At 43.0% G+C, this 22,908-nt stretch overlaps 1 protein-coding gene across 6 annotated transcripts in view; it reads right to left on the bottom strand.

Moving 5' to 3' along the window:
* gria4b (glutamate receptor, ionotropic, AMPA 4b) overlaps positions 1-22,908 on the bottom strand; it is a 136,845-nt gene that overhangs the window by 87,729 nt on the left and 26,208 nt on the right. The gene's annotated exons all lie outside the window — the stretch shown is intronic.

Genomic DNA, 22,908 nt, shown 5'->3' with positions numbered 1-22,908 from the left:
AATTGAGTTTTAGGCCTGTTACATGTATCAACATGTTGGCCAATTTGATTATGTTAACTTCCTGTGGGCCCCTGTCTGCCAAAATGTAATGATTTCACCGTACTTGAGTCATAATCCGTGAAAAAAAAATGGATGGAGCAGTTTTGAGAACACATCAGAGATCATGGACATTCCCATAAGAATGAATGGATTTTGGGTTAATGTGCATGTACACACGGAGCCATGTGTATGCGAGGTGTCAGTCTTGGTTTAATTCCTGTCCGCACAAGAGTCTTTAATGTTGAATCGAATGCTTCAATCATACATTCTTCAGGAAAAATAGATACAATAAGAAAACATCTGAAAAATACAACATGCACTCATGTTCTCAGCATGTCCATTTATCTGTATTACACTGCCCCGAAATATCACTGCTAGCTCCGAGCAGTAGGTCACATTTCCTGACGCCATGCAGATCAGCAGTGAATGTGAGTGCATGACTGTAAGTGTAGCCAATGAACGACCGTCGCAGATAACGTCAGCAGTCAGCAGTACTGTAGGAAAAATACAGTGTGTCAGTATAGCACCTGAATGCAGCATCAGTTATGTCGCACATCAACACCCGCAGATGCAGACACGTCACCGTACATGCTGACGATAACAGCACTGAGGAAAAGTAGCTGAGTGGACAAGGAGGGTGCAGACGGACACAACAGCTGACACCAGGTGCTGTACGTGTCTGTGTGAGTGTGCGTCTGCACACAGTTCGTGTAGGAGCATGTGTACTGGTGCGGCGACGGCTATGACGTCATTTGCATTTATACTGCTATCACTGACTGAAACTTTTTTTTTTTTTTTCTTTTCTGGTTATTTGATTATATTCCAATCATGTGTTGCCTTTCATAAAGAAAACATGGCACTTCACCTTTAAGATGCATGCGGTGGTTTGAGTGCATCTCTAATGTAAAATAATCCTGTTATCATGGTCTCCAGTGTGGGAGGATGGGCTCTCTTAGCATGTTAGCTAATGGTATATGACTCACTGGATGGTCAGAAAGCACAGTGTGGGCCTGGGGGAAGAGCTGCACCACGAGGCCTCCACCTGCTCAGCTCAGTCAGGTGGCTGCGGGTCTGCTGTCAGCCCCGGGGCCCAGCTCGGAGCTGCGCCACGGGGCCCTGACGAGCTCCCCACAGAGGAATATCATCGCTAATAGGATCTGTTTTAGGTCATAGAAGTGCACACATGAGCAGGCACACACACTGAGACATCATGGGAGAGGGCATTCGGAGGAAGAGGAGGCTGAACACTGGTTGAAGAAACACTCTGCTCCAGTGATTTTTTGAGACAGCGTATCCACCCACTTACACACACACATGAACACAGACAGATGAACGCACACGCCAACGTGCATGCACGCGTACACACACACACACACACACACACACACACTAACAAGAGCTGGGAGATTCTTGGTCTGAGGACAACAGTTCTTTTTCGGCTGATGCTGTCAGATCCGCTCATCCTCAGAAATGCATGGAACTGGGAACACGTGCGCACGCACGCACACACACACACACACACACACACACACACACACACACACACACACACTGGGTCTTCCACAAACTCTGTCTTAAAAGTAACGGAATAAACAATGAGAGAATAAGATTTAGGCAGACAAACAGATGAATATTCATGACATGCAGTTTGTGTATGTGGGGTGAGGCGAGGTAAATCAAAGCTGTGAGTCAGGGAGAGGAGGAGCGAAAAGAGGACAGGATGCAGAGCGAGGGCAGTACAGACAGTGATATCTCAGCAGCCATAAACAAACCAGAGCCGAGACGGTGCTGCAGCCTCCCTCCCCTCGTCCCAATGATTCAGCCCGCCTCCTCATTCTCTGTATTTCTATTACGTCACACATTTATCCTCCATTCATGAGGGCATTAATCATGTGAATCCAACAAGGTGGCTCCTTTTATTTATTTTTTTAATAACGAAAGAGGCCTTCGCCCCAGAAGGTAACCAGAATGCGTAGGATTGTAGCGTTCAGTTAGTTTTCTTCATTGCCAGCAGAAAGGACTAATCAATATCTGTCCTTCCGTCCGACACTTTGGTGGAGAGAGGGACATCTTAGGAGCTTCAGGAGATTACTATGACATGAAATATGGATACTCTTGGTCGCCAGAGGATGACTCCTAATGACCCTCCAACCTTTAGGACAGCATCCTTGATTTCAACTCGATCAACACTTGCTCAGGTTCGGCAGGCTCACCTAAGGTTTCTCATGCTCAAGAAAACATGCTCACAAGCAAATGACATGACCAGCATGTATAGAACAAAGGTTGTACACACACTCATGCAAAGGAAGTTGATTTCTACTCGCACAAATTGATCTGACTTTTATGACAATATGGCAGAAATCAAAGGAGGCACCTGCCCCCTTATGACTGGTCTCTTTCAGTACAACCACACCTGAACTTTCTTGTATAGGAAAAACTGTTTGCTAATCCATAACGCCTTTACAAAGCGACAATATGTCAGATGTTTTGTTTTCAGCTTGTTCTGCAGTCCCAAAGTGGTTAACAAATAAAGTGAAATTAATGAATAAAGCATTCAAAACAGACCGGTTTATTATCTACTGACAAGCCCTGCAGCTCTGAGGAGGTCAGAGGAGCAAAAACACAGTTCAGCACAAAACCACTGCAAACTACAGCCTCAGAAAAATTCAAATGGAAATGAGTCTAAAAACTGAACTGTGTGCCTTAAAACGACCGAACATTAAAAGCTTCACAAATGTCAGATTTACCCAGGAGTTATATTGGACTACATTAAATCGCACAGGTGGACTTCATAAACTGATAACTGACGTGCGATTGTCAAGATTCTTTGAAACGTTGCCTCAGAAATGCAAAAAAAAATAGTGTAAAAAAAGTGTTCCATGTTCATCCCTGGGAAACATGGTCCAGACCCGACACTGTTGTCACACAGCTGACATGTTCTGTCCTGCCGCTACCTTGCACTAACCGCTGTAGAGATATTTGTCCTATTTTTAGAAAAGCGCTGAAAGCAGCTCAGACAAGCAGAAAAAATATCAAAAAGCACACAATATACTTGCAGAGTTACCCAGCAAAGGGGTGGGAGAGGGGGGAGGAGGAGGAGGAGGAGGAGGAGGAGGAGGAGGAGGAGGAGGGCAGACAGTTATCAAGAACTTAAAGTAAGCGTCAACTTGGATTGCCATGCAGGGAATGCCAGGAGGAGCTTCCATCCCTCCGCTGCCTTTCATCAAAAAGGAGGAAAAGAGGGGAAAAAAAAAAAATGCTGCAATGGCTTTATGTAAATTCTGTGTATTTCAGTCACGTATATAAATCTGCGGAGGGCGCTTATGGATTTACATTACAGCTAATAACAAGCCATGCTGTAAGATGAGAGCGCCAACACACTCCGGTAACAAGGTCATCATCTGAATGACAACAACAACGTCCACCGCCGCCGCTTGCTGAGTGTTAAATGTATGCTTGCACGACACCGTGAAATGTTATCTTCCACCCGTTTGCTATTTTTCTGTCGGCTTATGTCAAAGGGACTGTGAAAACTGGCATCGGCTGTTTGATTCTCACTCAGGCCCTCTGAAGGGAAGCGGGCCGCTCGTCGCGCGACTTCAGACAATAACCAGAGAGGAAACAAACACACACACCCGGAGAACTAGCTGTTTATATGACAAACCTCCGCAGGAATGCCACATGAGAGAGCACGTAGGGGAATGCATTCAAAGAAGTGAATGTGCACAAAAAGTAATTAATTCAGTAATGAGATGCTTTCACCCTTGGGTGGTGAACATAGAAGGTCATGGGGCGGATGAAAAAGACGTCAACCAACAACGACCTTCAGGGAGTTCTGCGCACACACACACACACACACACACACACATATATATGCACACATTAATAAATGCCACTGTGCATGGAAGAGACAGGGAGCATAAACACAGAGGCATGATGGGAAAGATGGGAACATAAAAATCCTCTTCAGCCTAAACAAATGGAGCTTCGGACTAGAAAACACACCAAAATGAGGAAAGGACTTTACCTTCTGTAAAGTTTGTCCTGCTCTGTGGATGCACAATGAAAATGTTGACATGCCATTGTTTAGCATGACATTTTTGCAACCTAGTTGTGTGGGTTAGCATGCTATCATTCACCGTGTCTGCTGACGCCAAAATTAGCATGAAGTCTGGGCCTTTGTGTCATTACTTCCCCGTCACCTGCTGTGACATGGCGCCCATTCTTCAAGTCCAAAAGAGAATAGACCCTCAGCGTTGTAGAACATATATGTGCTGTAGCCTGTGCGACATCATATGAAGGGTCCTGCAGAACCATCATGAAGCTCAGTGTGTCGGCTCTGGCTGTCACCATCAAATACAAAAGCGAGCAAAGAGATAGAGCATGGGTGAAAGCAGTTGGCGGCTACAACTTAATATAACAGAACGCCAAAACAGGCAGGCAAGGTTTGTTTTCTTTAGAAATTACTGCTGTACTGTAATTACTACTGTAAGACTGTCAAATTTCTGATGGTCCTTAAACTAACCATGTGCTGCACGCTGTCACATTCAGTCATTTCTCTGTTGTGGATTTTGTGCTGTGCTGATTTTTTTTGTGCTTGCTGTGCTTTCAGAGGTGCACCGTGGCGCTGGGCGGGGTTCACCCTCACCGGAGCCGCTGACTCACACACACCTGCAGCAGATTGGCAATCAGCGCCCGCTGATCAGCCGTGGTCTTCACCCTACCTGCTGCCGGATGATTTCGCCAGTTACTGAGTGGTAACACGGCCCCAGTTGGTGCTCGTCTCTTTAGCGTCGTCTCGTGTGTTTTCCTGCTGATCTTTGCAAAGAGATCTGACTCAGTTTTTTTTTTTTGCTCTTTTTGTAGTTTTCGAGTTAGCCGGCCTCTAGCACCTCTTTAAGTCATCACAGGGACTGCGTTTTAGGCGGCACTAGTGAGCCATTGTGCCCCATTCATGGCCAAATAATAAAAAAAAATTGATAAAATGAAAAAGAAAAATTCCTCTCATTTGAAAAAGGTCAATGTAGGTACAATGTTATAATGCCATTTTCCAATATAACATTGTTGATGTGCATCAGCTGTTCATAGAAGCAAAATAATTAGAATTATTATAACTATCAGCTGATAACTTGGTATCAATGTATTGTCATTTTTTTTTTGCTTGTTTTCTCTTTAATTCTTTACCTTTTATTATTCGACTGACCATATCTAGTCTGTAAATCAATTTTGTTTTCTTCACACCCCATTTTCTTTTATAGTACAGCAGAGGCTGAAGGGAATTTTAATTAGTTTTGCAGGTGTGTTGGAATAATTGAAAGCAGGACTTGATGATGACGCTAGATTAAAAGCCACTGAAATTACAGTACATCCAGAGGGAGACAGGACTCCGATATTTCAGTCCAGATTAAGGGGGCGAGCCGACTAACTGACGCTCCTCACGTCCGGCTGCTAGCCTGGCTAAAAAAGGTCTAAAGAGCTTGAGCTCAAATGAGGCTGAAAAACGGGGGGTAATGCATTTTACATCAGCGCTAACGATAGCTTGTTATTGTGACTGCATCATTTCACGAATGGAAAACTGAGACCGAGCCGTGTCTGATTCTGAATGAAACATCAACAATCAGCCTCAATTATCAGCCTGACCTGCGAGATGAACAAGCCGGGGAGCTTGCAGGAGAGACGGCGAACCACATGAGAGGGCGAGCGAGGGATGGTATGAATAAGAAGAAGAAGGGAGAGAGCGGGAGAGAGAAAGAGAGAGAGAGGGGAAGAGGTGATTGAGTGACAGTGCCTGGAAAGCATGCCTCCATTTAAACACCGCCACAACTCACAACCAGATGGGAGGGTTAATGAGAAGAGAATCATGCCTGAACACGACGCCACGGTGTTGGGCTGCACCATCAGGGAGCGCTGCAAGACCCAACAGGGAGCGTGTGTGTGTGTGTGTGTGTGTGTGCGCGCGTGCGGAGGCTTTACAGTATGTGATGTGTGTGAAGAAGGATTGAAGGTTGATGCTAAAAACTGCGTCACTGGCAAACACCATCTGGCTGCTCAGAGGAGCGTGGACACCCAATCTCTTCACACACATCAACACACTCGAGAACACTGTTACCACGTCTTTAAGAGTAATTGCTGAGACAGAGGAGACTTTCCCCATTTTCGCGGCCCCTTCCTGGGGTTTAAGCTGGCAACTGTCGGGCTGCAAAGTGCTCTCACACACAGCTCCATCTCGCTCCCGCCGTAAAGTTAAACAGCGTGCATTATTAAAAGACAGACCATGAATAATCCAGAGGCCGTGTTGCATTTACACGCCTCACGACACAACGGGAATTGTTTTTGGGTTTTTTTATTTCTTTTTATTTCTCGGTTGAGATTGCCGCACACTCAAAAAAGTTGGGCGTTGAAGATGAGATGATGAGCTGGACAGTGTGTCTCAGAGTTAGTGTTCGAAATAAGAAATATATGTTGTACACTTTTTGAACTGATGAACTGACGCCCCATAAAATTTAGGAGGAATCTGAACCTTTCATCTCAAGTATTAACCATCGTTCCGTCCTTAAAGCCTGAAACACACCGGTGTGTTGGGAGCTTTTTGGAACCGGGTGGACGGCATCTGCTCAACAGCCAACGTCTGAGAACACTGGCTGACAGCCGTCTGAGCCATTGGATACTCTGATTGGTTGTGTGCTAGCTGTACGACCATTCTGATTGGCGGTGTGCATCAGGCTGTGTTTGATGTGGGCATAAAGAGTAAAATTTAGGCTATAGCAACACCTGAGTGCTGTTATTCATTATACTTGGCATAACCTCACCATCTCCTCAAGTGTCAGGATACATTAGCTACTGTAACCATGGATGGACAGTATTCAACTGGATTTTTTTTTTTTTTCATCATTATTGTATAGAAAATGTCTACTATTTGATGTCATGGATGCAAGATCATGAGAAATAAGCTGCATTTTTTTGAGAAGATGATTGTTAAATATTGTGTTTGTTCCCCCTTGCTGACGACAAGAAGCGGTGATTCCATCCAGCCGTCAAGGGAATTTGAAGTGAACTTTTGAAAATTAGGCCCGTTTCTATCAACTGGTTTGGAGCACATAAAGGAGGCTACGATAAGCATGGTTCCCTCAGGAGTAGGCAGTATAGACAATTATAAATGAGTACAAGGACGTAGAAATGAATGTGAAACAGAGATAAAACCGGTTGTTTGCCGACTGGAAGCGATCCTCGAAGAAGAAGAAGAAGAATGTACGACAGAAAAATAGAGAGAGGCCTTTGAGACTTTTTCAAAGAAGGAAACATGTTCCTCTTTCGAAATGGAAACTGCTGATGGGTCATGTCTGTTAAATGTCTTCTGTCCAGCGCCTGAACTCAGCAACTCAAGGGAGCATAAAAAAGTTTCTTTATGTTTAGACATTTTTCTTTTAATTATGCTGCTTCTTTAAAAGATGGAAACACACCTAGTGAAAATACATGTGTGTGTTTTGGGGTTTGTCTGCGTATGAAGGTATACCATCTGATGGAATAAAGTGCTGATGCTTAAAAAGGCCCCATGATGTGGTACCATGTCCTCCTTCATCCGATGTTTTATTTCATCCAAAGCACAGTGTTGAGCCGGCACGATGACATCATGACCCCACAAAGGATCATTTATTAAACTCACGCGATATCAGACATGATTGTTTTTCCAGCAAGTGCCCTGAAATGATCCTGTTGGCCATCTTGAGATCTGGTGACACTAAGCCCAGTATACCTTTACGTGTTGCTCCAGTTCTCCATATTCCCCCTTTAAATGGTGTACACTGAATGTGTTTATGGAGACTCTGTGAGTTGTCTTTATCTGTATGCTGCAGTGTCTCTCTGTATTGAACCGGCTGTGAAAACAAATCTCCCTCTGGGACAATAAAGTCTAAAGCTTATTTCAGACAACATTATTAGCGGCTTGTAACCGTCCCAGAATTTGAAAAATGGTATCATCAGGATGTTTTCAAGGTTGGAGATACTGCGCTGAACCCTCCGTGTCACATTGAGATAAAGTCGGGAGCTGTAAAGACGACTTTGCTGCAGCCGGACGGTCTCACGGAGCACCTTACTTTGCACACGGTGAACTGTCACCTTCTATCCTCGCGGGAATATCGGGCTCAGCTCCAAACCAGAAACTGTATCTACCTCCGAACTCCATCTGTCATCCCTGGTGTGTGTGCTGTTCTTTGCCTTTCTCCCTCTCTGCAGCTTCCTCTCCTCCCAGATGAATGCGAGTGTGTCTGTTCCCGGCCGCCCATTCCTCCTTTTCTTTGCTCTGTATTTGTTCTGCTGCTAATATAGCCTCTTTCTCTCTCTCTCTCTCTCTCTCTCAGCGTGGAGCAGAGATGACATGGCGGTGGGTAAACTCTGGGCTCCTTCGCTCTCTCTCTCTCTCCTCCTTCTGCCACGGTTACACTCCAGTAAAGCTCAGTACAGTGGAGTGCTTCAGCCTGTGTGTTTAATTGCTTTTCACTTCCAAGACGCCTCCCTGCTGGCCCAGACGCAGAAATTCATACATCAGATGATTGGGGTGAGACCCATAAAGTGCTACTGCGGTGTCTCATCTGGGACTTGTTTCTGCACTTCACTTTAACAAAAATAATCTCCTTCCGCAGATTCCCATCTACGGCTTGATGACCCCGAACTGATGAACAGTAACCAACGGGTGACCAGTTCCTAAATCTTAACGTTAAAAATGAATGACTGGGAAATCATGACCCCCACCTAGCGCCTGATAAAATAATAAGGTTAAAGTGGTGAGAATTCAGGGGGGAATTATTGGGTCAGATTACTTTGAAACGGTAAGTAGTTACCACATGGAATGGCAAGTTTTGCAATTTGTAACATAATTTTCATTTTCTTAATCTGAATACTTTTGGATGGTTTCTCTGTGAAGTGAACGCTGAAAACCTTGCACCACGACTTGGAAACGTTTCATCTTGAGCAGACAGTGTGGTGCATGAATGCACACGAGGAGAAAAGCGGTGTTTAGTCGGGCGGATCCGACCAGGTAGTATATTGACGGCTGCACATGTATAGTCGGAGGCCTATTTCAGCTTTCTGTACTTTTGTGCTTTTCATCTGTCCGAGAGCAAGACGCCATCCGCGATCCATTAACTAGTGAACAATCATACTCCCATACACTGCACTCTCTGGTATAACATCCCTCTTGAAAACGCACTGGTCGTTATGTGAGACGTTCTTATTCAGCGTAGACCTACTTCTGCTATTATTTTGAGTGCACCTGGTTGTCATTTGGTGCATGTTGGTTTTGATCGGCAGCATAATTAACACGCTTCCTCCACGCGCGGCTCACCGGCTGCTGTGACAACAGAGTCAGTGGTGGAAAAAAAAAAAGAAATCCTGTTATTTGGTCGGTAAAAAAAACTTGTTGCTGATGGAGGAGGCAGAAAGGAGAGAGAAACAGAAAGAGGAGGCAAGACGGCGTGCTTCATTGTGGACAACTGAAGCAGCACTATGTAGCCTAACATAGGCAAAGTCTCAGAGCAATTCTAAAGAAAGATGGTGACGGCTGAAACTACCAAACAGGCCAAGCGATGGAAATTGTTTGAAGAAAAGAAAGAGGTATAAAAAAGCATATTGCCTCTTCAACTCCTTACTGAGCTTTGGACTGTGGAGCATATGAAGTCCTGATGCAAGTTCCAAGCAAGGATAGCTGCCAAGTTTGGTTCAAGATGATCCCATGTTTTTTTTTCTGCACAGGGTAACAGTTAGCATAATAATCAAGCGTGCCTTCGGTATCTGTTATCTGTCTGCTGTTCGCTTCAGATCACTCCGTGTGATTGGCTGGCACTGGACTGATTCAAAGCGTATTCATTGTTGGGAAAACAAAGAATCGCCGCACACTTGGGCTTGAGGTTATCAAGTCATTCCAAGACAGAAGGTTCAACTCTGAGTAAAGTCGCACGTCACTGGTGCTCAAGTTGAGTCTTTCTGATTTTGTCCAAATGAGCAGATTCATGACTCCAGTCTGACTAAAGTCACTGCTGGCCAACTCGTCAAAAAAAGAAAAAAAACAAAACAAAACACAGAAGTAGTCAGAAGTGTCTGACTGGCCTGTTAAAAATGTGCAGCCACAGACTCCAACATGGATGCAATCAAGCAACTCCCACCTCCCACTGCTGGTCAGAAAAGAGCGACACATTATCTAAATTGTTCACAATGTGAAAGCACAGTTTGCTGTTAGATGGCCAATCATCGAAAACAATGTGCGCTGACTGTCAGCGCGCTCCATTGTACCTCACTTAACCTTGCTAAAAGTCACTTTTCTCCACAACGTGAGATGCCCCCACATGTTTATCTCACGCCACCGGCATTCTCTATCATGCTCGTTACCCTTCATGCTCCGGGCTCCTCAGGTTGATCTATCTTTATTGGTATGTGCTCTGGAAGACAGCTGGACCTCTTCATTTCTGTATAAATCTCCATCTGAGCGAGACAGCGGCGACTCTACCTCATTACGGCTGGTAACACGCGCTATCAACACCATTTGGGATCAGGATTTATCTTCTCATTTTCCCGGCTACTCCCTCGCTCCTCTTGCCACACAGACGAACAGCCGAAGCTCGCGCAGTGTCGAAACCGTTGGCCTGAAAAGATGATGTTTTCACAGTAGAGCTCCCACAAGGTTGAGTAAAACCAAAAAGGTTCCATGAAAAATAAAAGTCTGCCATTAGCTCATATTCAGCTCATAGTTATTAATTCGGAAATGGTGATTTCATGCCAAAGAACGTGCAAGGAATTGGAAGTGGAAGATTGGAGACGTACTGGCAGATATGTCATATGTATGTGACTCTATGGGTGTCAGTTTTGTCAGTTGGTCAGCACCACTGGTACAGACTACAGTATTTAGCTAAGTAAAGACATTTATGCTTCCAAGAGGATGAAACCTGATGAGTTCAGTGATTTTTCTTACTCGTAAACACAGTTATTGTAATCACTTTAATGGAAAATAATGACAGTCCCATCAGACTCTGAGGTATTTTGTTTAGGTCTAACTAGCCAGGGTTAGCATGCTAACACGCTAAACTAAGATTATGAACATGGTAAACATTATACGTGCTAAATAGGCTGGTAGAAAATGTTCAAACCAATTTGATACTAAGCCCAGCAGTGGACCAGACTGAAAATACCAGATTTTACTACTAGGTGTCACACATGACTCAGCCGCTCCCTAATGGAACATAATGAGAGCCCATGAATTAGAATGGACCAGCAAAGATTAAAAAGAGAACGATACATTTTTTTGGGAAATTTTAAAATGAGGTATTCATCATAATAATCAAAGCAGTTTAAGCTGGTATACCAGACTGGACTGGAAAAAAAAAGAAACCTTCCCAATCCACCCTGCAGCTAAACATTAGCATGTTAGCACTGTCGCTGGGAGCATGTTAGCAAACAGCAAAAAGCTGTGCTTATACAACCACATGCAGCTGCTACCATAAAGACTCTTTGACTTGTTCGGCAACTTGTGTTCCACCAAATTTTGATGTGTTGCCATTTTCTTGTCTTGGCACAAACTTCATCTATGCAAAACTACATTTACGTGTACAACATATTATAAAAACTGTGGGCCAGAGCACCCTGCTCGAACAACCAGGATAGACCAACCAAGATAGACCATATGTTGCGTTTTGGTGCTGTTCTATCCTGGCTTTTTCAGCAGGGCACTTACTATGGGATTTTTGTGAGAACCTGTAGTCCATTTTCAACATGGTTCTGCCGTATGTAGCCATAATTTACGACGGAAAGTACAAAGAGAAATAAAGGCAGGCAGGAGACCGTGTCACAACAACCTGAACTAACCTAGTATTTAGTGTTCCTGACACCAATATATCTGCAGCCCTGCTATTAACCTCCGGGTTGCTACACTGCATTATTGTGTCACCATGATTTAGCCGGCAATAATTTCTGCTTTTAACCCTCCTGTAGCTCCATGCAGGGGTTTTGAATTCAACTCAGAACAGGGGTTAAATTTTCCATAAGGTCTGATGAGAAAGCCATTAATTATGACTGAACAATAGCTCCATGGCTCTATTCACTATGTGTGCCTTCATCAGCACATGCTTTTATAGGTAATACAAATTGACATTGTAAAGTAAAAGTCATCGTAAAAATTAAAATCCAATCAAAATATATATATATAAAAATGAATTTCTGGCGCAAATTAGAGTGTATTTTGTTCCCTCTTTGTCCTACTCTTAATTAAGATTCAAGTCATGAAATTACATTAAAACTCTGGACTCCATGTTCTCTCCCTGACTTCTTACTTAACATTACAAGCTCTATTTTTTTTTTTTTTTTCCGTTGACAAAAGGCTCCACAAATTCACATCAAAGCTTTGTGTTGTTTGGTGAAAACCTCCCAGCTTCCCTTCAGAGCAGAGCCACAGCACCGGGATAACAATGAACAAAGTGGAGATGATAACGGGTCGTTTTTGTTGCTGTAGTGGCCCTCAAGTGTGTTTGATGTAATAGCTCATGTCTGAAAATGAATCCAAAATGAAAGAATGCAGCAGGACAGAGGATGAAAAAACAATCTGGAGGTGTTCACTGAATGAGGATGAAACAGATGGTGACCTGGCCAGCGGGAACAATACAACATGTTCTTATAGCATAATATGTCCTGTTGTGGCAGAAAAGGTTCGGACAGCTTTTCTTCATCCACGGCATGAATCAGATTACTACAGTTCGGGTGAAGTGTGCGACTAACAGCATCCCTTTTAGAGGTGCGATGCACCTGAAAACTGTCACAGCCATCTCTGAGAGTGAGTGGGCAGATGAGATCGCTGTCAGTGTGAATATCAATAATTAAAACTGCTGCTGTTTATTTATTTGTTCTGGTCTGCTGCTCGCTCAGCCTACTCGCAGTGTGGTTTGGAGGGTATACCTGAGCGAATTTCTGATTCCGATTTGGATTCATTTCATATGGAATTATCGTATATTCTGCTTCCGCTGAATTTTTTCCCCGAATGTACCACACATAAAGCTTTTAAAACACAACGCATTGTTGAGTGGTTTCTCACGTTTCTGGCAAAGACCAGTTTTGTAATAATGTATGATGTATGTGAGCTGTCAATAGCTTTTTCTAGACTGGAATTATGAATTAAATTACTAAATACAAGTGGGCTGCTTGCTTGTGAAAGGAGAATGAAAATATAATATTTGAGATTTACAGTATTTGTGACATCATGTTTATTTTATGAATGAGTCGATTTCAACGTCGTGTACCTGCCGTATAAAGACAATGGCACACTGTATATTGTTTGCCATACCACTGATAGAGGATTCTTCATAATGACTCTCTGGCAGATTATTAGTTGGCAGCATTTCGCACACACACACACACACACACACACACAGAAGAAAAACATCCAAATGTGCAGAACAATCAGGACAAGTGTTTAATGTATTTTGGAAGTGATTTGCCGAACCGTTTTTTGCAGAAAAAGCAAAAAAAAGTTTCCCATATAAAATAGTAGGAATTCATCATAAAATGAGCTCAAATCACACCTGTTTGGAGCCTTGTTGCCTCGCCATACCTTTACATAAAAATGTTATTCATACTTTAAAGTGTACGTGTACGTTAAGAGTTTTCATTTCAGGATATTTTCTGACGGTTTCAGATTTTATAAGGGGGGTGCACTGTGGAATGTTCAGCTCTCCACTGTGGATGACATCATCACTGGAGTGGGGAGGAGCGGGGAAACATTCTGAAACATTTCTATTAATCTTGATAAAGATCCCGCACTTTTCACTCTACACACGTGATGTATTATCTCATCACATGTAAACCTGCAAATTCAAAAATTTTGAAAATCACGTTTGAAAGCGCCTTCTTCCATTGTCTGTGATTTATTTTACTTTACAGTTATACCTCCACACTGTGCCCTGTTTTTTTTTTGTTTTTTTTTTCCTCTGCTGCTATAACAACCAATTTCCCTGCAGAGATCATTAAAGTTTCCTCATTTTTCTTTAAGCCTCAGAATAAACAGAAGCTGCCAGAGGAGGACACCTGACTGGATCCAGTCCAACATCGAGCTGGTTTTGTGCTGCACCAACACAACTCTATTCCCCCTTTGCTACAAATCCACGTCAATGAAGCCCCGCGTGCCTGTGTGTGTGTGTGTGTGTATGTGCAGGTGTGTGTGTTTACTTTTTATATTAGACTGGTGTCAAAGCACATCAGAGCGTCTCTCCTCCCTCCCTGTCTCCTCTGTCTTATGAGCACACCTCCTCCTCTCCTCTCTGTTTTTGTCCCTGTTATCTTTCTGTCCCATCAGTCACCCAAACAGACACCAACTTCTATCTAAAACATCTTACAAGGATGCGCATCATCAGGGTTTACTGCATTTAAGACCGGCGAGACATATGAAATGTACTCTGGCACACACACAAGCAGTTTACGGACTATGACGGCGGCGGAGGGGAGTAACCCAGGAGGAACTACCAGGAAGATTCTCAGCCACACACTAACACTGTGTCTGCTTCTGGTTCATCCACTTCCTTGGATCGGACCGTAATATCTCAACAATCACTGAGTGGATTAGCATTACATCTGTTTGCACACGTTCTTAGTCCCTGGAGGATGAATCCCAATTCATTTGTTGCTTCCCTGACTTTTCTTTTGGCTTGATATTTTTAGCTTTGGGTAAAAAAGTCTCAACTGATACTGGATTGATTGTCGCGAGATGTGGCAAAGATGTTCAAGATACAATACTTAATCGTCATATCAGCACAACTGATTGGCATTTGGCAACACAGACAGGAGAACCACACATTCATTAAATACGCAAAGCACATGAAGAGGGTACGAACAGATGAGTAAGATAAAATCAGACGTGTAAATTGATCTCTGAATGATCATTGCGTGCACCACTGGATCAAAATCCACCTTGTTAACATGTCGTTTCATGGTTTTCCCCTCAGTCTCAGCTGTACTGTTTAGTGCTAATGTAAAAATGTTGGCATGCTAACACAGGTGTAGCTTTTAGCTCACTCTTGTTGCAGCCCATTTTCACTCCCGCCTCGTCAAATTAATTAAACTATAGCTCTCTAGCTTCAGTTCCGAATGCACCCCTCCAGTGTCGTACAAACGGCCAGAGAAGTCCACATCTGGATCTTCTCCTAAACCCAACCGAGTAGTTCAGGTGTCTAAACCTAACCAGCACGTGCACATTTGAACATGTTGGTGGTGGACATACATAGCGTTGAACAGCAGGCCCTTCTTCAGACAACTTCCTGATAATGTCTTACTCATCAGATCTAGAGCAGAGGGGGAAAAAAAAAAAAACACACACATGGTCTCCAGCAAGAGAAAACAAGATCAGAAGGAGGAGCACGAGCCCCCTGCAGATTTCTCACCGTCTTTAACCTCAAAGAAAACATCTCAAACACTTGTTTCTGAGCCTGACTGAGAGTTAAAACACAGCACGCATTCCCCGGGAAATCCCTTTGGATGTTGTATAGCGTAGCCGATTCACTTCCTGTTCAACTTGCTGACAGATTTACATGAATTCATGTTTGTATGAATTACTTTTAAGTTTAGCTTGAGCTCACGCTGAAGTCGTTACACAGATTAGGGGGATTATTCTTTCCTCTAAGTTTTGCGACGATTAAAAGGGCAAGGCAGCTTTCACTGACTACCACTGATTGCTCCACAGCAGCTACTATCCAGGGAACTGATACGATTTCTGTTCAATTTAATGGTTTAAAACGAAGTGCGACAATAGCTTCCAGGTCGACAACGGAATGTCCCTTTGAGTGTACTTTGATGTGTACAGGGATGTTGTTGATCCGACACACACATTTCAGAACAAGTGTTTTCAGCTGACACAGACACCCATTTTCACGGCTTCAAATGGCTCTTATCTCATGTTGTCATGAGTCTTTTGTTAGACAGGGGTCTTGCATAATGCAGGTTTAAGACACTTTGGATGTTCTTCAGCAGGAGGAGCATCATCTGGCCTGTCTGCCTCATTAACCCACCCTCAGCTCCCCACGGAGACAGGAAATAACACTGGGAGGAGGCCTGGATCCATGGAGTGGTATGAATGATGTGATGTGTGTGTGTGTGTGTGTGTGTGTGTGTGTGTGTGTGTGTGTTTGGGGGACAGATATAAAAATGGGGCAGCGGAGCTCAGGGAAAACTGAGAAGTGATGACGTTGTACAGATGGAAGGGAACAAGAAGGCGTGGGCAAGTTGCATAAGTTTTTGGTGATTTTTAAAAAATGTGTACAGAGTTTGGCAGCTAACACTGCCGTTACACAATGTGTCACACACCTGTGAGTCGATATATAGGAGCTTAACTTTTCATTTCAAAATGTTGAAATTATTCGGGTCAGTTCCAAAGCGGTAGTCTCCAGACATGTTGTCATCCAAAGTGAAACATGTGCTTCATGTTACGGAAGCTTGAACTCATAATAATAAATGGCTAATATGTTATATCTTTCTGTGAGGATGATGATATACAGGCTGACACACTGGTGCCCTCACTGGGCAGTGAACAGACATCCATGTATCACCGCAGTTTGTGAAATTGTGAAGACATTCAATCTGTAGGATCAACCCTGGATTCTGATGTGAGAGCCCTGCACTTTGTGTCTCGTTCTGAGAGTTGCCGAATAACATGTATTTGAATATCCTCTAGATCATGCTTTGTGAGAATTTCAATAAACTCCATGACACTTTGTTGGAAGATGAACAACTGAGCAATGGGACTAAGTGCTGTGTTAACATACCGTAGGTGATAGCTGGAGAGGTGGAATATATGAAATAAAATAAACTGAATAATGGCTGTAGTCTCAGCCCCTTTTCTCGCATCCTATCCCACACATAAAGTCCGATATACCAATGCACGAAGATGATTCTAAATGATGATGTATTCTGTTTTGTTTTGTCAAGTGTCTGAGTGTTAAAAAGACAACCCTGTCTCCTAGAAATGATGTTCCTGCCCTCCCAAGTTCTTTCCTCAATAACGTTGACTGCCATCATCGCTGGATTATGTTCACAGGCAACCTTTTGTCAAATGAATAAATGGAGTTGCAGGGACGGTGGGCGTATACGGTGCAGGGTTTGTCTTGTCTGGTTCAATTTAGGAAACAAAAGCATTTAAGTGAAGTTTAAATGTTGACAATCATGTTGTGTTTCATCATTCAAGCAACTTTATTAAATCAAGACCACAATCTTTCCATCAATTTAATCAACCGCTGCAAGTGCCTGAAAATAAACAGTTTTATAATGCTGTTGTCACCATGCACAGAAAAGCCACGATGGACAAAGTGTCCTTCTGAATACTTTACTGATACATTTGGAATCCCAACTCCAGAAACACCTTAATCAACATAGACAAAATAATCTGGGCGGGGTACTGTGTGGAGCCAAAACTCCACACTGACTTGTTTTAACTTTCGTGTGAAAAATGACGGACGCAACATATTCCACTCAGGTCATGTAAACAGCTTGACCTAATGTACTAATTTGCACCCAAAACACGATCTTTCCCCAAACCTATCTGAGAAGTTTTGTTGCCTAAACCTAACCAAACAGCAACCATTTCACGACGTGTTTATTTTTGTCACCATGATGATGATGTTCCCCTGACTCTGCATTTCCTCTCCACTGACATGCATGTAAAGTCACGACACATGAGCGGCCCTGACGACTGTGATACTCAGAGCTCATGGGTGTCCTTGACGACTGTGCAAGGACACTCCCACACAGGGTTTAAAAGCCTGCAACTCTACTCAGCTTAGTTAGAACTGAACACGCCTCTTGGATGAGAAGTGAAACGTCTTCAAGAAACTGAAACAATTCCATGACTTTCATCAACACAAGATATGATTTGCCGTCAGATCCTGGCAGGTCATTTCAGACGGAAACAAAGGCACCTTGTTTTTCATTCACTAAAACAAATGTGTCATTTCCACCAGTGACAACAGATGTTACCACATCAACCTGGACTGAAACGTCTCCATTTTAAATCTTTAGTCGTGGTTTTCTGCTAAAGGCTTTTCTCCAGCACGCATTAAAATCTAAATTATTAAATTATTTTTCAAGCATCCAGCAGCTTAGTTTTACTTTTATGAAAGCTGCTTCGCCGCAGTCACACCTTGCACTGTCCTCTGATGATTTGATGTCTCAAAGTTTGGCTGAAATGCAAACTAAAATATACTGTCAGAGATAAACTAGTTTTTTTCACCCAAAAAGTCCTAGGGTTTATTCCCCTTCGGGTTAAATAAGACACGAAGGCTTCACGCCGCAAATGGCTGGAGAAGTTTGTTTTCTTCATATTTAATTATTGCACTGACTCCGGAGAGAGGTGGAGGTGGCAGAAAGAGTTGATTTACTGTTAAACCGCCACCTGTCTGCACTGCAGTGGCGTCTTTTGACACATTCTTCTTGAAAATTTAAAATCTTGTTGAATAACAAATGTATTTCTCACCCTGTTCCTGCTGACAGCTGGCACCAAAGTCTGAATTTTTCCAAACAACCGCTTGAGGCAACATAAGAGAGCAGCAGTACAGGAGGGACCAGGTGTTCCTACATGTATACTGTACTAAGCCATACAAACACAGGATGTCAGGAGTATTTGCTTCTGTTCGCTGATTAGAAAAATATGTCGTGCTTGATCTACTTTGTGTCTTTTGGCCACTCTGCATCAGATTATTATGTGGATCAAGTAAGAACAGTCTTTGTACAACAAAAAACTAATTTTTATGCAAAACAACCCAAACATTTGCAAGTAAAATCAACCCAATTTTCATTCCTTTTCAATTCTTTATAGAAACTTACTTACGTTTTTAAAATGTCCATATTGCTGACTTGAGGAGGGATCTACTTCCTTTCTCCCAAATTGCTTGTATCATTCTAAAGTTACATTTACTCATATATTTGATGATAAACTGATAATATCAATTCAAACAGACAATGAATTAAGAGAGAGAAGACAAACCACTCGAAGTGTTCATACGGGTTGGGGTTGGCACGAATAGAGAAATCTGTAACAACAGGGACAGCGGTTGAAATGCACAGTCAAATTATGAAATATCAGCCAGTCGTGCTTCAAACCATCTGGTGCAGCTGCAGATGGACTTCTGTCAGGCTTTAAAGAGGATGCTAATGCCCACGTTTACCAAAAAGTTTCAGTTCAAAGCATGTTTATGCATGTTTTTAGGTGGACAAAAGCTCAGGGCTGATGGGTGGATTAGACAAGGACAGGACTTTAATAAAGGAGGACGCTGATCGTGTCCAAGGTGAAGCCAGAGGTGAGTGGTGACTTCTTTCTAACGTACTAACGTAGTGAAGTAATGTCCCGTACATAATGTAATGTTAGTAGTTTAGGTAACTTATGTGCGTGTGTAATGGACATTACAGAAGTAACACAGGGATTCAAACCCAAACCATGATGTTGTGCTTCTAAACCTAACCGAGTACTTTTCTTCCAAAACCAAACTGCGGCTGTCTGACGGAGGTCCGGTAAGGCTGATGTCGTTTGTCATTTCAGGAGACACTGACGATCGACCTATTCAGTCCTTTAGGTATGAGTTGATGCCATCTTTGAGGTCACTGGAGCAAATGTCCTGTCTTCACCAAATTGTCACTGTTTTCTACACATGGACGGGCCTGAAATTCTCCCAGAAGAAGGTGCGAGACATTATACATTAAAACATCGAATCCCACTGTGCACTGCTCTGAAAAACAGCCAATCGCAGAGCCTCAAATGACACAGTATTTACCTGCATAGCTTTGAGTCGACTTTTAGCAGGCATTTTCAATTATCTCAGCAACTGTTGTGCAGTTTCTGAACAACGTCCAAGTGTGGAAAACCAGTGGGAAAATATTCTGGATCCCACAGCCTCCTCTTGACTTTGCAGTTACACTGGCACAGAGTAAATAAAACAGGATCACTGTCTGAGGAAGACAGTGGCTGGCTTTGGTGAATACATATATTTTTCATTTTAGGGTGAGCTGCTCCTTTAATTCTTTACTGTTAATTTCACAGATTTCATTCTGCCACATCTGCATCCACTCAGACTTATCATAAAGGATCCTCGCTCCCTCTTTCGATCTGCAACCATTTGCATTTTCACCCTTATCTCTGATAACATGACAAATCAAAGTCCGAAGCTCTTTTCTGTTCTCCCTCCTCTCCCGCTCCCTCCATCCATCCTTTTATCCCTCCTCTCCCTCTTCACCTCCATCTCCCTGTTTTGTTCCTCTTATAGACTCAAACATCTCATCAGTCCCAGTCGTGCAGCGTTGGTGGTGGTGGTGCTGTGGTGGGGGGATGTTACTCTCTGACCCATTAATGTGCATCATCATGCAGTCCGTTCCCTCAGGATCGGGCAAGTCAGCGGATTTATTGTGAGAGGAGAGGAGGGGGTTTAAGATCCCCAGTCAGGATTCACGGACAATTCGTTATCACAGCCAGGGTGCGGCAGGGCACGCGGGGGGAGGGGGGGTCTAGACGTGGTGGTGGGCTGCAGGACCGCTGTTCAATAATACGCGTCTTGATTCTCCGACTGAGCTGAAGTGAGGAGCAGAGAAATGTCAAGGGCATCGCATAAACAAGCCGCTTCCCTGCTCGCTCTCCAAATCCACTGCAAGCTGTCTCAGAAAATAAGCCCTTACGTCAGCTGTGGATGTGCATCTGTGTGTGCAGAGAAGGGCGGAGGATAAAATAGGGGCCGGCTAAAAATCTAATCACTGTTGTTTGATTCCATTTTTTTTTTTCTTTACACTCTTCTATAACCCAGAGCTATGCAACCGCTGAAAATAAAACGTTACTTAGAGAGGAATGCTTGCCGTCACGCTCCCTCCAACAATGTTGAAACATGTATAAATGGCAAATCGTGCAAGCAAAAATTGCAGCGTAACGTAATTGTGATTGGCCCCTCCAGAGGAAGCTACATTCAATCTGATGAACTGCCTCAGGTGACGTCACTCAATGGCTAAGCGGCATTATGGGTAATGTAGGTGGAAGGTTTGGAAAAGCTGCCTGCAGTTTTATCATTACACATCATGTACAATTTGGAAAATAAATCATAGATGAATATGGCAGAGCCAGAGATTTCACCTGTTCTATTCCACACCTTCTTCTTCCTTTTCACAACTCTGGAGCCTACATGACCCACAATGCAACTTAGCCACTGATTGACATCACTGGAGGCAAGATTATATCAGATTACAAGCAGCTTGCTCTGGAGCTACAAAAGGCTTTAAACTACTTTTTTTTACACATGCAGGCAGTTGTTCTCCCAAAGACCTGTAAACACACTGTAACGTGTGTTGACATATATACATATATTTAACACTATTATATATGTGTGTATATATATATATATATATATATATATATATATATATATATATATATATATATATATATATATATATATATATACAGAGAGAGACTGATGTTAGATGTAAGTGGGTAGAAATGATATCAATAAAGTGTCAGTAAATGTACAGCACATAAGTTCCCAGCATGTTGATCGAGTATTTATTTTACAGTCGCAGCCCAAACTATCCATCTCTTTTGTGCATACACTGCAGGCTGAGCTGTTTCTACTTGGAGAAGTGGAGCAGTTGTCATGTCGGACTGTGTCTGGCCCTCCAAAACAAACAACTCCACCTCCAGGCTCAGAAATATGAAGAAGCTGTGCTGTAAACTGTGGCTGGATCAGCTGAAAGAGTCATAGCCGCTGCCTTTATAATAAGCATCGCAGCAAGTGCACTTCAGTACGTCAGTAAGCGAACACAGCGCCGTTCACGCGGCCTGTTGCTCGTAAAAAGTTGTCACATTCAGTATGAAATTATCCAGCGCGGGCACAGCACATAAGGTTTGCTCAGCAGTCTTTTAATAGGCTTTTAATGAGGAAGCAACACATTTATAGAGAGCGATGCTCTCAGTCACCAGCGAGGAGCTGCTCTGCTACAAGCTAAACGCTCCTGATTCATTCAGTAACGCTGGTGTTTCTGTGTAGTGGGTTCACATTTAGAATGCTTTAACAAAGTTTTGTTTGCACAGTAAGTAAGTACCTTTAAATAATGTAGCGTCTTTCAAAGAACAAGGTCACCGAGTGAATGTGCTGAAAACCGCTAATGCTTACCAGGATGTCACACTGTCGGAGAGCAAATTCAATACAATGAAAGTGAGTGGAGTTGAGCAGATACAGCAGGCATGTTTAAGTGTTTCCTCGTTGTCTTGATAAAGTTCAGAGGAATTCAGGCCGGCCTGAACTTCCTTTAATGTAATTTTTAGGAAAGAAGGTTGACACACAGAATGCCAAGACTGGGCAGATGGACAGGTAATGTGCCGGTTTACCTGAGTCGTGCCGATTTTTAAATCCATTAAAGGATCAGTTCACCCAAATAAGTACAATTCAGTCATTATTTTCTCACAAGCATGCCATTGTCAGGTGAAGTGTCACACACTCGGAGCATTCTCCCCAACAACTGAAGTAGACGGGGACTTGTTTTAGCGGCTCCATTCAGACGGAGTGCATGCTGATGCGTCTAACTATGCGGCTTCAGTGAGGATTTTGGCTTACAGAGCGCCTGCAGACTTGGATGACACCTGGCGAACTGTGCGGACCCAATTTTGGATTTATGTATTTATCTATTTTGCTTGCTTTTTTTTTTTTTTTTTTTTTTTTACATTTTGCTGTGAAGTTCCGGAAATGTTTTGTGGAATGCAAAACTTCACCTGACTTCCCATCAGCATCATGGATGATTAGATAATGCCAGGATTTTTTTGGGTGAACTGTTCCTTTAAATCTTTAAAACTATATTGAAAATACATAACTTCCTTTTTCCTTTGTT

The sequence above is a fragment of the Acanthopagrus latus genome, chromosome 13 (assembly GCF_904848185.1).
Source record: "Acanthopagrus latus isolate v.2019 chromosome 13, fAcaLat1.1, whole genome shotgun sequence".
Classification (NCBI taxonomy): domain Eukaryota; kingdom Metazoa; phylum Chordata; class Actinopteri; order Spariformes; family Sparidae; genus Acanthopagrus; species Acanthopagrus latus.
This window is presented reverse-complemented; position numbering and strand designations above follow the sequence as displayed.